Here is a 15,721-nt window from a genome sequence, read left to right as displayed (position 1 = left end):
AGAGCTGGGAAGATTATTCCAATGAATAGGTGTCACAAAAAAGAAGACACAGTGTTCAGTGAACTCCAGTTTAGCGTATCAAAGGCCTAGGAGAACCAAAAGGTGACCATTCAAAGATCGTAACAGCCAAATAGGAGTTTATGGAGTAATCAGACTAGTTAAATACCAGTTGTAAAACCTTAAAAGTAAGAACTAAAAGCTTGAATACTATCTTATATTTGACAGCCACCAATGAAACTTTCAATAATGCAGTAACCTGATCAAATTTCCATGCCCTACATAGCAAATATACAGCTGTGTTTTGTAGAGTTTGAAATTGTCTGAAATGATTTCAGGTACTAGTATAAATAATATTGCAATAATCTAAGTAACACTTTGCAAATGAAATTAACTCTATATTTTAAAGAAAAGGGGAGGAAAAGACCTCAGATACCCGGTAGAATTCCACTTTAGTATTTCAGTAGTGGATACCGGACCGCTTCGTAAACAAGCTAGCGGATATCCTCATAAGTCAGAAAAACCTCGCCCTTATATCCCCCCCCCCTTTTTTTTATTTATTTGCTGCACTTGTATCCCACATTTTGTATATATAGTTTATATTTTTTGACATTTTTGTTCAAAAAAAGTGAGGTTTGAACACTTATCTGTTGGTAAGCTTGCACTAGTGAACAAACCCTAGTTGGGGGGGGGGGGGGATATAAGGGCGAGGTTTTTCTGACTTATGAGGATATCTACTAGCTTGTTTACATAGATAATCACAAACTTTGAGAGTAAAGGCAAAGCGGTCCGGTATCCACTACTGAAATACTAAAGTGGAATTCTACCGGGTATCTGAGGTCTTTTCCTCCCCTTTTCTTTAACATACAGAGTTGATCTCATTTGCAAAGTGTGGATTTAGAATTATATTCTATAGCAAATGCCAAGTTACGATTGAATAATCTAATTAAGCAATTAATAAAGCCTGCGGAAGAGAGTAGAATGCTGTATCATCAAAACGACAGCTTACTAAGGAAGCTGACGTCGAATTTATTACCACTCCATGATAATGGGGTGAGTCAACTGTCAAAATTCATGTATCGAACAATCTGTCTAAGGTTGATAAGGGCACCCTGTTAACAAGCTGTTGTCTTCTCTGGATTATAAGCACCAAATGGTGACTGAAAGTTGGAAATTTTACCTGCTACTGAGACTTAGGAACTGATTTGTAAGGAAAGAATGGAACAATGGAACCAGGCTACCAATGTCCCTGCTAGCCCTATCTCTTTCAGTCTAAGTAACAAAAGCCCCTGATCAATAAGATTGAACACCACTGTGGTGTGTTGGTTAGCATAAAATTATCCATTTCAAATATCCCCATTAGTTTCTTTATACAGCAGAATTACTAGGAAGAAAAAATGTTCCATTTTTCTAAATCATTCTTTTGAGAGTGTATACATCTCCCAATAATTTTCCGCACTCTACCTCTCAATTCTGCCAAATCATTGTGGAGTACTGGCACAATTTTAGCTTTCTTCTGGTAATTATTTTTCTGGAGTGAAATGAGATTTTTAATTGTAATTTTGGAGAGACTTGTAGCCTGTAGTTCCTTAGCATGGAATGCTTGTTAACAATACATGTGTGGTAATTTTAACAGTATGGTAATTTCCCTTTCCTGATGCTACACTATTAAACCAGGATTAATGTGCTTAATCTGGGTTGTCTGTATCAGTTACGCACCATAGAATATGTAAAATCAAACTGAGGAGAGTAAAGTGGAGACTTGAATGTTTAAGGTTAAGAAAAACCTGTAAATGTTTGTTTCAGACTCAGCCTTTACGCCAAAGTGACTCTTAGAATGCTGCAGTTCATCAAGATGAGATAATATAATTCTCTCTTGTATGCATATGCATAGATGTATGTATTCTAGTTTAACTGAAATAAGAATAGCTATACTGGGTCAGACCAATGGTCCATCTAGCCCAGTATCCTGTTTTCAATAGTGGCCAATCAAGGTCAATAGTACCTGGCAGAAACCCAAAAAGTAGCAACATTCCATACTACCAATCCCATCTCAATAACAGACTATGGACCTTTCCTCCAGGAACTTGCCCAAACCTTTTTAAACCTAGATATGGTAACAGCTATTACCACATCCTCCAGCAACGAGTTCCAGAGTTTAACTGTTCTCTGAGTGAGAAAATATTTTGCCCTATTTGTTTTAAAAGTATTTCCATGTAATTTCATTGAGTGTCCTCTGGTCTTTGTACTTTTTGAAAGACTGAGAAATCAATTCACTTTTACTCATTCTATACCACTCAGGATTTTGTAGACCTCAATTATATCCCCCCTCACCCCCCCTTTATCATTTTGGTCGCTGTTCTTTGAAGCTTTTCTAATTCCACTATCAGGCTCATTTTCGAAAGAGAAGGACGTCCATCTTTTGGCACAAATTGGAAGATGGGCGTCCTTCTCACAGGGTCGCCCAAATCGGTATAATCAAAAGCCGATTTTGGGCGTCCCCAACTGCTTTCCATCGCAGGGATGACCAAAGTTCACGGGGGCGTGTCGGAGGCGTAGCGAAGGCTGGACTTGGGCGTGCCTAACACATGGATGTCCTCGATCAATAATGGAAAAAAAAGGGCATTCCTGACAAGCACTTGGACGACTTTACCTGGTCCTGTTTTTCTTACAACCAAGGCACAAAAAGGTGCCCAAACTGACCAGATGACCACCGGAGAGAATCGGGGATGACCTCCCCTTACTCCCCCAGTGGTCACTAACCCCCTCCCACTCTCAAAAAAAATCTTTAAAAATATATTGTGCCAGCCTCTATACCAGCCTCAAATGTCATACTCAGGTCCATCACAGCAGTATGCAGGTCCCTGGAGCAGTTTTAGTGGGTGCAGTGCACTTCAGGCAAGCGGACCCAGGCCTACCCACCCCCACCTGTTACACTTGTGGTGGTAAATGTGAGCCCTCCAAAACCCACCAGAAACCCACTGTACCCACATCTAGATGCCCCCTTTCACCTGTAAGGGCTATAGTAGTGGTGTACAGTTGTGGGTAGTGGGTTTTGGGGGAGGTTTGGGGGGGCTCAGCACACAAGGTAAGGGAGCTATGTACCTGGGAGCAATTTCCGAAGTCCACTGCAGTGCACCCTAGGTTGCCCGGTTGGTGTCCTGGCATGTGAGGGGGGCCAGTGCACTACGAATGCTGGCTCCTCCCATGACCAAAGGGCTTGCATTTGGTCATTTCTGAGATGGGCGTCCTTGGTTTCCATTATCGTCGAAAATCAGAAACGACCAAGTCTAGGGACGACCATCTCTAAGGATGACCTAAATTTCAAGATTTGGGCGTCCCCGACCGTATTATCGAAACGAAAGATAGACGTCCATCTTGTTTGGATAATACGGGATTCCCCTCCCCTCCATCGGGATTTTTTGCGAGGACGTCCTCAGCAAAACGTGGGCGTCCCTTTTGATTATTCCCTTCCACATCTTTTTCGAGATTCGACAACCAGAATTGAACACAATACTCAAGGTGAGGTTGCACCTTGGAGCAATACAGAGGCATTACAATATTCCTGGTCTTATTTACCATCCCTTTCCTAATAATTCATAGCATCCTGTTTGCTTTTTGGCCGCCACCACACACTGGGCAGAAGATTTCAGTGTATTGTCTACAATGACACCTAGATCTTTTTCTTAGGTATTTACTCTTAAGGTGGAGCCTAGCATCAAGTAACTATGATTTGGATTATTCTACCCAATGTGCATCGTATTGCATTTGTCCATGTTAAATTTCATCTGCCATTTGGATGCCTAGTCTTCCAGTTTCCTAAGGTCTTCTGTAATTTTTCACAGTCTGCTTGTGTTTTAACAGTTTTGAATAGTTTTGTATCACCTGCAAATGTAATCACCTCACTCATCATTCCGATTTCCCCCTCATTTATAAGTATGTTAAATATCACCAGTATAGATCCCTGTGGCACTCCACTATTCACCCTCTTCCATTGAGAAGATTGGCCATTTAACCCTACCCTCTGTTTTTGGTCCAATAACCAATTCCTAACCCACAGAAGGACATTTCCTCCTATCACATGACTTTTTAATTTTCTCAGGAGTCTCTCATGAGGAACTTTGTCAAAAGCTTCCTGCAAATCGTGATACACTACATCAGCTGACTCACCATTTTCCACATGTTTATTCACACCTTCAAAGAAATGAAGCAAATTGAGGCAAGACATCCCTTGGCTGAAGGGGCGTATCTGCGTGGGGCCACGGGGCCCTGGACCCCCCTGCCAATGACCCTCTCCACCCCCCTCCCACCGCCAACCTGCCGTTGCCTATCTTTGCTGGCGGGGGACTCAGGACGTCAGACTCAGAATTTGAAACTGAAGGAAGCTTTGCTGCAACAGATGAGAGGACCTTGGCTGGTGGGGGTTGGGGTCCCCCGCCAGCTTTGCAATGGAAGGACCTCGGCTGGCGGGGGTTGGGGTCCCCCGCCAGCAAAGGCAGGCGATGGCAGCAGGAGGGGGGTGGATAGGGTCGTCGGCAGGAGGGGGTCCGGCAATGGTGGGGGGGCTCTGGCAATGGCGGGGGGGTCGGCGGCACTGGGGGGGCTAAAATGTGCCCCCTGGCTCTGGCCCCCCCTCCCGCCGGTCCAGATACGCCTCTGGGCTGAACCCATTCTGACTCTGTCCCATTACACCATGTTTGTCTGAGAGTGTTTCAAATTCAATTTTCTATCACCCAATGAATTATACCTTTGTTTATAGGCACAGATTTTCTCATAGGGTACATATGATCTGTGTCAGTTGCTTTTCCCCTGCAGCACAGATCAAAAATTCTGCTGAGCTTCCACCAGCTGATCTCTGTCCACGGAGGACTGCAGAACTGAGACAAGCATGTCAGCAAAATTATCTCCAGAATAAAATAAGGAAATGCAGCATATAGGAAAAGCCCAGGATGAAACTTCAAAACTGAAGCATTAGTTTACTGTGCTGATGGGAGGGAATCTTACCAATGGTTCTATAAACTTGCTATATTCTCAGAAGTTTAACAATTGGCAGTGACAGAGCTGGGAGTGCCAATTACGTATGCTAGCTAAATGAGTGCTTGAACGAATGAACATTTTCAGAGTCTTGCACTGTACAGATTGGGGTAATTATTTGAAATCATTTCTGCGTGTATGCAGCTACATGGGCACAAAATAGGCTGTTATAAAATTCCAACCAGTGTAAAAGTGTGCATATTGGTGTGACGGTCTGTACTTTGCCTTTAGGTGTATAAGGTAGTGAAATTATGTTAGAACATAAAAACATAAGAATAGTCATACTGGAGCAGACTGATGGTCCATCCAGCTCAGTGTCCTACTTCTAAAAGTGCCCAATCCAGGTCACAAGGACCTGGCAGAAATCCACATAATATTAACATTCCATAATCCCAGAGCAGCAAGATTCATGCTACCTATCTGAGGGCAAGCAGTGGCTTCCCCATGTCTATCGCAACAACAGACTATGGACTTTTCCTCCAGGAACTTGTCCAGACCTTTTTTTTAACCCAGATACTCTAACTGCTGTTTACCACATCCTCTGGCAACAAGTTCGAGAGCTTAACTATTTGAGTGAGACATTTCCTTCTATTTATTTTAAAAGCATTACCATTTAACTTCATTGAGTGTCCCCTAATCTTACTAGTTTTCAAAAGAGCAATCAATTCATATTTACCACTCAGGATTTTGTAGACCTCCATCATATCCTCTCTCAGCCATCTCTTTTCCAAGCTGAAGAGCCCTAAAGAGGCATAATCGAAAGTCGCCGGCCAAATAGATCGCCGGCGACCTATGTTGGCGGCAGCGCTACAGCTGGCTGGAACCGTATTATCGAAAAAGATGGCCGGCCATCTTTTTTTTCGATAATACGGTTTAGCCCGGCCAAATGCCGTGGAGTTCGCCGGGTTTGAGATGGCCGGGTTTGTTTTTCAGCGATAATGGAAAGTTATGCCGGCCATCTCAAACCCCAGCCAAATTCAAGGCATTTGGCCGTGGGAGGAGCCAGCATTTTTAGTGCACTTGCCCCCCTGACATGCCAGGACAGCAACCAGCCACCCTAGGGGTCACTGCGGTGGACTTCAGAAAAGCTCCCACGTACATAGCTCCCTTACTTTGGGAGCTGAGCCCCCCAACCCCCCCCCCCCAACCCACTACCCACAAATGTACTGCACCCACTAAAATTGCTCCAGGGACCTACATACAGCCTCTAGGACTTATTGCTGCTGTATAACTTTGGCACACCAGTTCACACCTGAAGACTAATCTCTCTGAAAAAGTCCTTTCTTGAAATAAGCACGTTTACTCACAGTTAACTGCAGATCAGAGGTTGTGCCCCACTGGCAAAGAGTCCCCTGGTACTAAGATTAGCAGCAGGTCAGAGCTGGCACAATAGTGTACAATGCCCTCTTTCAGCACCATTCAAGGTAAGAACTACGTTCTCTAACATGGGTAACACAGGAAAGGGAACTAAAACTGGCTGACAAAAATGGCCACTACCGCATGGACTACAACAGGACACAAAACAGGGCACACTCTGACCCAGTTAGCAGGGGGGAAAAGCACCATGGGAGTAGAGCCCAGTACCCTACACCCACCACAATGCATTGCTAATGTAACTCTGCAGGGTACCTAACAGAAAAGGTGTCACACTCACCCGAGAGCCACATCGCAACCAGGGAAAGGCTGTCGGAGGATACAACACATTCCGCTGTCACAGAGGTGGGTACGGCATTTGAGGCTGGCATACAGGCTGGCAAAAAAGGTTTTTAGTTTTATTTTTTTAGTTTGGAAGGGGATTGGTGACCACTGGGGGAGTATGGGGAGGTCATACCCCATTCCCTCCAGTGGTCATCTGGTCAGTTAGGGCACCTTTTTGAGGCTTGGTCGTGAAAATAAAAGACCAAGTAAAGCCGGCGAAATACTGTTTAACGCCGCTTTTTTTTTCCATTATCGGCGAAAGCTGGCCATCTGGTAGCCACGCCCATGTCCGCCCATGTCCCACCTTTGCTAATCTACTGACACGCCCCCTTGAACTTTCGCCGACGAAGCGACGGGAAAGCGGCGATGCTGTCAAAAATGCCGCTTTTGATTATACCGATTTCGCTGCTTTTAAGAAATCGCTGGCCATCTCCCGATTTGTGTCGGAAGATGGCCAGCGATCACTTTCGATTATAAGCTGGCTAACCACATAAGCCTTTCCTCAAATGAGAGGTGTCCCATACCCTTTATCATTTTGGTCATCCTTCTTTGAACCTTTTCTAATTCCGCTATATCTTTTTTAAGGTACAGCAACCAGAATTGCACACAATACTCAAGGTGAGGTCGCACCATGGAGCGGTATAGAGTCATTATTGTATTATTTGTCTTATTTTCTATCCCTTTCCTAATATTGGAGTGTGGATGGCGGTCAGAAATATGCACATCGATTATAAAATAATATGGCGACTAAATTTGCACAACCAAATCAACGTTTGTTGTCAATTGGCATGAGCAAATTAATTTATTATTATTATTATTATTATTATTATTATCATTTGTATAGCGCTACCAGACACACGCAGCGCTGAACACCTGACACAGAGAGACAGTCCCTGCTCAATATAGCTTACAATCTAAAAATACAGACAGACAAGACAATTAAGGGCGAGGGAAGTACTGGGTGAGAAGGAACAAGGGGAGGGCAAATGAGTAGTGGCTAGGAGCCAAAAGCAGTGGTGAAAAGGTGGGTTTTCAGCATAGATTTGAAAACAGGTAGAGATGGAGCTAGACGTACAGGCTCAGAAAGTCTATTCCAGGCATAAGGTGCCGCGAGGGAAAAGGAACGAAGTCTGGAGTTAGCAGTGGAGGAGAAGGGGGACGACAAGAGAGATTTGTCCAGTGAGCGGAGTTCATGGGGAGGAATGTAGAGAGAGATGAGAGTGGAGAGGTAATGGGGGGCTGCAGAATGGATGCATTTAAAGGTCAGTTATTAATGAGCCAATCAGTGCCATTAATTGGCTGTTAACCAATTGTTGGCATTAATTGACCTTAATTGTATTTTATAACGATGTGCTTGGAAATCCTATAGTGCATACATTCAAGGGGGCATTGCCAGAGCATTTTGGGGGCATTCCTAGAATTTATGCGCATTGTTATAGAATAGACCCGATTGACGCCTATCTTAGATTCCGGCATTTACACCTGCTTTCAGCAGGCGTAATTGCTGGTACCTTAGATTAGGCACCATTTATACACTGTTTATATGCTTAGCTGCTACTCTCAGCGCTTAAATTTTTTGGCGCCGATTTCTTAGTGCCATTTATAGAATCTAGTCCTTTTTAAGTTCAAACATTTTTATTTTTGAATAAGAAACGTAGAACAAAACAAGAACATGAAAACTATAATACATACAGTTTCTGGATGCAGAGAAAAACATCGTAAGTTGTGATAAAGTCACATCCAGGATAGTTGGGTTAAGGCAGCTTCAGTCTGAACTACAAGTCCCAGAAGGCATTGCAGGCAAGGAGCCAGGGGGTGAGATGGAAAACCCGAACTGGACTCCTAGCTGCAATAGGGGAAGACAAGGGAATAGGCTAACAGGATGTGTAGATTGGCTGCCCCTAGGGGGAAAGAGAGCTAGGAAATCCTGGGTGCAGGAGCTCCTCATTAGGCTCATGCTCAACTCAGCTGGTATGGGTGTGTAGAGAAGCTAATGAGTGGAGAATGTTTGGTTGTGAAGGCAGAAGCCAGGGATTGATTAGGCAGGTGGGAAGGAGTCTCAGCAGTTCAGATCAGGGAGAGCAGCAAGGAAGGCGAGAAGCAGTTGCAGGCTGAAAACCCTTGGGCAGGGAGGTCCCTAAAGTACTGAAGTCTTGGAAGTATTTGCAGGCTGAAAATCCTTGGGTAAGAAGAAGTCCCTAAAGTATTGACCTTACTAGTGAAGCTGTTGCAGGGGGAATCCCTTGGGTGTGAGAAGTCCCTTAACTACGGAGCTCATTATGAGGGTGAAGAGAATAGAAGTATACCTGCTGCTTTGTGAGTTAACTATGATGATGAATTGAATGGACTGCTGCTGTTTGGAATTGAACCAATGTTTATGGTGCACTGGATAAAGAGCCTAGATTGAAGCCGACTGTAGCCTATATTGAATCCTGACATGTGCTAAGAGCCTCTGCTTAAAGGGGGCTACTGGCTACACACTTTCAGGTGGCTTATAGGTGCTTAGGATTGAAGGTGAATGCTGCTGTTGGAACTGTGTACTAGAAACCTGCATGGAATAAAGTCCTTGAGTTTGAAGTTACTGGTGGCTATCTATTTCTTCATTGTACCGGGAGCCTGTGGCTAGAGGAGATTGTTCTATCCCTGGCTGCACAAGAGAGGCGCCTGGTTACAAAGTGTCCAAAATTTGGTGTACTATAGGATGTCATCTAATCAGAGGATAACTCTCAGTAGTCCTGTAATGGAGCCCACACTTTCTCATATTTCTGTAACAAATTTGTTTTCTCCGCTGCCACCTGCTTGTATTATGCATACAGCACATATTTGTGCTGTACTGCAGGGCTTTTCCGGAGCTATTACACTTCAGCTCTGTCCAGTATGGTACGCTAAAAGGCACTTTGATCCAGGGGCGTAGCCAGATTTCGGCTGGAGGGCGTTCCAGAGCCTGAGGTGAGGGGGCACATTTTAGCACCCCCCTGGGTGCCACCGACCCTCCCCACCCCCCGCCACCACCACCAACTTTGACCCCCCCCCCGACGACAACCCTGCCGAGAATCTCAACCCCCCTCCCGCCACCAACCCTCCCCCACTGCCGCCATCGCCATTGCCTACCTTTGCTGGCGGGGGATCCCAATCCCCCCCCCCCCCGCCAGCGGAGGTCCTCTTCTTCCAGGGCAAGGCTTCATTCTGTTTCTGTGAGTCTGACGTCCTGCACGTTGTATGTGCAGGACGTCAGACTCACAGAAACAGAACGAAGCCTTGCGCTGGAAGAAGAGGACCTCGGCTGGTAGGGGTTGGTGTCCCCCGCCAGCAAAGGCAGCCGACGGCGGCGGCGGGGGAGGGTTGGCGGCGGGAGGGGGGGGGTCGAGAGGGTTGTTGGCAAGGGGTCCAGGGTCAAATCTACAGGGGCCCAGGCCCCCATGGCCCCACGTAGCTACACCACTGCTTTGATCAACTAAATTTACGACCACATTTCACCAACACATGCTACAGGTTTGTTGACCCCTGCAGCAGGCTCACATGCCGAAACATATGATGTATTAATTTTGTGAATATATTAAAGGTCCTACACACCAAACTTTTGGGTATCTTCGTTTTCTTTGCCTCACTTCTTTGCTGTTGTCTACACCGTATTCCACCCCATGTTAAAATTAAAGAATGATACGTTCTTGTAATAATGTAAATTATTTTTTATAGCCAATGTTATTAACAGATTAAGCAACTTTGCCTGGTAAACATTAAACTCTGTTTGCAACCCAGCAGTAACAGCAGTTAGCATATCTGGGTTTAAAAAAGATTTGGACAAGTTCCTGGAGGAAAAGTCCATTGTCATTGAGATGGACATGGGGGAAGGCACTGCTTGCCCTGGGATTGGTAGCATGGAATGGTGCTATTAATTGGGTTTCTGCCAAGTATTTGTAACCTGGATTGGCCACAGTTGGAAGCAGGATACTGGGCTAGATGGATCATTGGTCTGACCTAGTATGGCTATTCTTATGTTCTTATCATATAAGAACACTGTATGTCAATGGTTCATTTAAATGTAATAGTTGGCTTATGGTGTGCCATAATAAGCCCCGTTAATTATTTAAATGGTCATAATTAAAAAGCACTTAAAATGTTGGTCCTGTGAGAAAGAGATGGGGATATTTTGTGCTCTGCTTGGGATCCCCATTTAACTAGCTTAACAGGAGTCCCAAAAGCTCTTTGCATAAGAAATTAAGTTGATTTGGATAGTGCAGTGAATTTGCACAGACGTTTAAACTTGTTCCCTTGTGCCTGCATTGTATGCATGATTTCTCCTTCTTATATTAGCTTAGGTGTTTCTTTACCTTTGTAAAATAGTCCCTAGGTGGCTATTTCCCCTTTTAAAATAGGCCCCTGTATAAATTTACTCCCAGAAAATCCATTATTGTCACAACATATGAAAGGTCTTGGGCTCAAAATGTTATGACTGCAGTTGGTGGTTAGGATCATGTTTTCTAATATCACTTCCTTAATTCAACAGGAAGTGTAGCTTCAGTTAATTCCTTAACTGCAAACATTTAAAGCAGTGACATAGTTGTACCTAAAAAAGAGATACAACTGTCTGTAATTAAAAACCTGATCAGGATCAATAAAGATCTTTGGTTTTGTGATGTTCTGGCCTCAATGTAAAATCTCCTTTCAAAATCCAAAACTAAGAATTAAAGAGGCCACGGTTCATAGGAGGGATCTGGAATAACAAGATTTACAAAGACAGTGCCAGTTTTCAAAAGGTGTTTGTTGCATGAAATATATTTTTTGAACTTACCTATTGGTCCTGAATTTAAATGTTTCATACCACAGCAGCATGTTGTTGAATAATTTTACAATATGTGGGGAAGTGTGGTAGCCGTGTGCCCTTCTGTTCCTTTTCAGTCTGTGATGGAAGTTTACTTCTGATTAGCTTGTGTTTTAAATTGGGTGGCTGTCGGAAGGCCAGTACTGGTAACAGAAGGGCACACTTCCCTGTAATTTATCCAGTTGCAAACTATGCCAAAATATTTCACAGGACCCCAAAGTCATCCACAAAGGAAAGATATTCAACATAAAGGGATTTTTCACTTGCTCATCTTCCAATGTGGTATATATCATTCAGTGTAAAAAATGTAACGAAGGATGCTATATTGGAGAAACAGGCCAGATGCTTAAGACAAGATTCAATTTACATAGACATCATATGAACAATACTGGTGCCAGCAGGGTTCCCACGCCTGTTGGTCAACATTTTACAGGACCAGGACACTGTACCAGTGACTTCACAGTGCGAATCCTGAAAGGTAACTTTAAAACCATACAAGAACGTAAGACCTTTGAAGTCAGAATGATTGAATATTTTAACACCCAACAGAAAGGACTTAACAAGGATCTGGGGTTCCTAGCCCATTATAAACCATAAAGCTGTATTTCTCTGTTGATCACCCTCCCCTCACCTATCCACACCCATCCTGTTAGAATATCAATGATATGCTTTGATGTCCCCATGCATACTTCCTACCCACCCCCCTCCTCCCACCCTGTCAGACTGTCATAGTAATGCTTGAATGTTTTCACTTATGTACACTGTCAGCTAGCACATTTGCTTATTTCCGATCTGAGGAAGAAGGGCAACCTTCGAAAGCTAATCAAGAAATGTATTAAGTTATGTCCAATAAAAAAAGGTATCATCTTATTTTCTTTTCCATGTTTTATTTTGTTTGATTTCTATTGATAACAATATGTGGGCAAATCCTTCTTTGTAACCAGAGTGTCGGTAAATGAAAAACATCAGTTTTTCATCAGAATGGCCTTCGGTACAGTTTTTGAGCTGCATAAATATTCGGAGATATTCACCTCAAAGCATTTTTAATATATTTGGGTTGACTCAGAGGATATACAGTTCTGTACTGATTTACGCATACGTTTTTGGCACAGTTCTAAATGTCCCAGAACAGAAAGTCAGTCTGTAGAAATGGCCTGTTGAAAGCTGTGTTCTGTTTCACACACACTAGTTTCCTACAATTGTGCCTCTAGCAACCTGTCAGGCTCATGTAGGATACTCTAAGACTAATCTGAAGTTACACTCAGGATGTCTTTAATAAGACATTTTGGAGGTTATGTTAGAAGCTTGGCTGTCACGTTTATTTATTATTATTTATTAGGATTTATTTACCACCTTTTTGAAGGAATTCACTCAAGGTGGTGTACAGTAAGAATAGATCAAACATGAGCAGGAGGCAATTAGAGCAGTAAAAATATTCGAACAACAATACAAAGTATGGCATGGTATACTGCTTGCAATGACAACACAATACGTAATAGAACATTATAATTGGTAGTGAAGGGTAAGGCAAAGTTGTAACATATAGATGATTAAGAAAGTAGGAAGAATTAGAAAGTAAGGTGACTGATTTGAAGAAAGTTGTACATGAGGTCAGAGAGACGGTTAAATATTATCTCACCTAGGGTAGGAGTGGATGAACATGTCCCCCTGCAGCCCGAGTCACTCCTTGTGTGTGTGAGTGAGACTAACAAGTTAGTTACTTCTTCTATTAAAGGCCTGGTTGAAGAACCAAGCTTTCACCTGGTTCCTGAAGTATAGATAGTTTTGTGTTAAGCAGAGCTTTCAGGCAATGCATTCCAAATTATGGGGGCTACTCCGGAGAAGGCTCGCTTGCGGGTATCACATCATGTAATGTCTTTTGGAGAGGGTGTGATTAGTGAAGGTCCTTGGGAGGACCTTAGTGTCCTTGGCAGTGTGTGGAGGATCATCCTATTCTTCAGATACTCAGGGCCATTTCCTTTCAAGGCCCTGAAGATCAGACACAGAGTTTTAAACTTAGCCCTGTATTGTACTGGTAGCCAATGAAGTTTTTGCAAAAATGGTGTGATGTGGTCACGTCGCTTGCAACCTTCTATGAGTCTTGCTGCTGCATTCTGAATCAACTGGAGCTGGTGCAGGCCCTTTGTAGTCAGACCATTGTACAGTGCATTGCAGTAATCCAGTCTTGATGTTACCATGGCATGCACAACTGGGATAAGATTTACCTTCTCGATGTAAGGAGAGAGGCAGCTAGCTGTCGTAAATAGTAGAAGCAGCTCTTGAAGGTTGCTTGGATTTGGGGAATCAGAGTAAGTGTTGAATCTAACTGTATTCCAAGGTTCCTGACTTGTGCTTTGAGGGGGAGTTCATACTTCCCAAAAGGGATTTTGATCTCAGGTATGTATCCACTTGTGTTAGGGACCCAGAGAAGCTCGGTTTTACTTGAGTTCAGGCAAAGTTTGTGGTGTTACCCAAATTTGGGCACGCAGGGCAGACGCGTGCATAAATTAATTATTTAATGAGCCATTAACAATTACTGATGTCAATTTGGCACCAAATTGAACTTATGTGTGCATCTGACTATTTGCTTTTCTATAACACCGTGCAGCCAAAGAGTATCGTGCGTAACCCAAAATGGGGTGTTGCCATAGGAGGGGCATTCCAAACTTTTAGGCATAGTTTTATAGAATTCAGGGGTTGCATGCCCTACTTGTGCACCAGGATTTACACTAGGTTTCAGCAGGCCTACGTCCTCACGCTCAATTTTGGGTGCAGAATCCATACTAAGCCCAGATCGCTCTTTATAGAATAGCGCTTGGAGCGGATTATTCCCGGTGCCTATTTTGGAGCACCATTTATGGAATCCAGCCCTATATGTCTAGCAATTTTAGAAAAGGTCCCACTTAAATGTATATGCAGCACCATGCAGGGATTTAAAGGAGACCTATTCTGGGCATGGTTTTCATTGGCAGCCCTTAAGTATACATGTATTCCTCATTTTAGATTAATAAACGTATCTTGCTGGTTCCTTCTCTTAAATATCTTGGACAGGATTTCTTGCATTAAATCTGTTTTTTCTTTTTGCAGAAATTGCAGTCTATCTGCTACCTGATTGAATACGATTCTCTCTGCTCATTATTCTATGCTTATATTCACTCTAGGTATGATTATTGTAACATCTACGCTGCAATAACAAAATCTAATCTCAAACACCTTCAAACTCTACAAAACACTGCTGCACGCATGTGTTATCTATCAGGCATGCCATTACGATCATGCAACACCTTTTCCTCAAATATTTGCATTGGTTACCCATAGAATTCCATTCACAATCCCAAAGGGTTATATAGAGTGAACATACAACAATAACAGAGATGTGGGAATTACCCTCAGAAACCAAGGCTTCCACCAAGGTCTGACCAGCAGGACTCTAATATCTATATAAGATTTGTGTGTCCGCTGTCTAGTCTCTTTCATAGGGTTCCTAGAGAAGTCTAGTCAGCTAAATCAATACCCCTGTAATTATGTTTAAACTGGGTGGTTCCTGATGCTGTCTTAACAAGGCATGTACCTTTACTCCAGTTGGCATTTTATAAAAGGCCTTTTACAGAAGTATGAAGCCACAGTCATGCAAAATAAAAATTATGAAATTACAGTCACAAGGGGCAATTTTATTTATTTATTTATTCAGAAACTTGTGACCCACACATTTGAGATACATCACGGCAGTGTACAAATGATAACCACAAAAATGAGACAAACAACTAACAAACAACCAAACTTCCAACAAAGACAACAAAACAAGAAGCAGGAGAAGCATAGCACAATAATAAATAACCAAACAGCACTGATAAATGGAACACATAAGGTGAAAACAGCAGGAAGAGAAAAGGTTTCAGTCTGAACCATGCACTTAAATCATATCAGGGTAGGCTTTGCCAACTAGCCATCTTAAGAAATATTTTAAATTTCTTCATTGAAGTTTCCAAGTGAAGGGAAATGGGACTTGATATACTGCCCTTCTGTGGTATTTTGCAACTACATTCAAAGCGGTTTACATATATTCAGGTACTTATTTTGTACCAGGGGCAATGGAGGGTTCAGTGACTTGCCCAGAGTCACAAGGAGCTGCAGTGGGAATTGAACTTAGTTCCCCAGGATCAAAGTCCA

Source organism: Microcaecilia unicolor, chromosome 6, assembly GCF_901765095.1.
Source record: "Microcaecilia unicolor chromosome 6, aMicUni1.1, whole genome shotgun sequence".
NCBI lineage: Eukaryota > Metazoa > Chordata > Amphibia > Gymnophiona > Siphonopidae > Microcaecilia > Microcaecilia unicolor.
The sequence above is the reverse complement of the archived record's forward strand: the minus strand, read 5'-3'. Positions refer to the sequence as shown.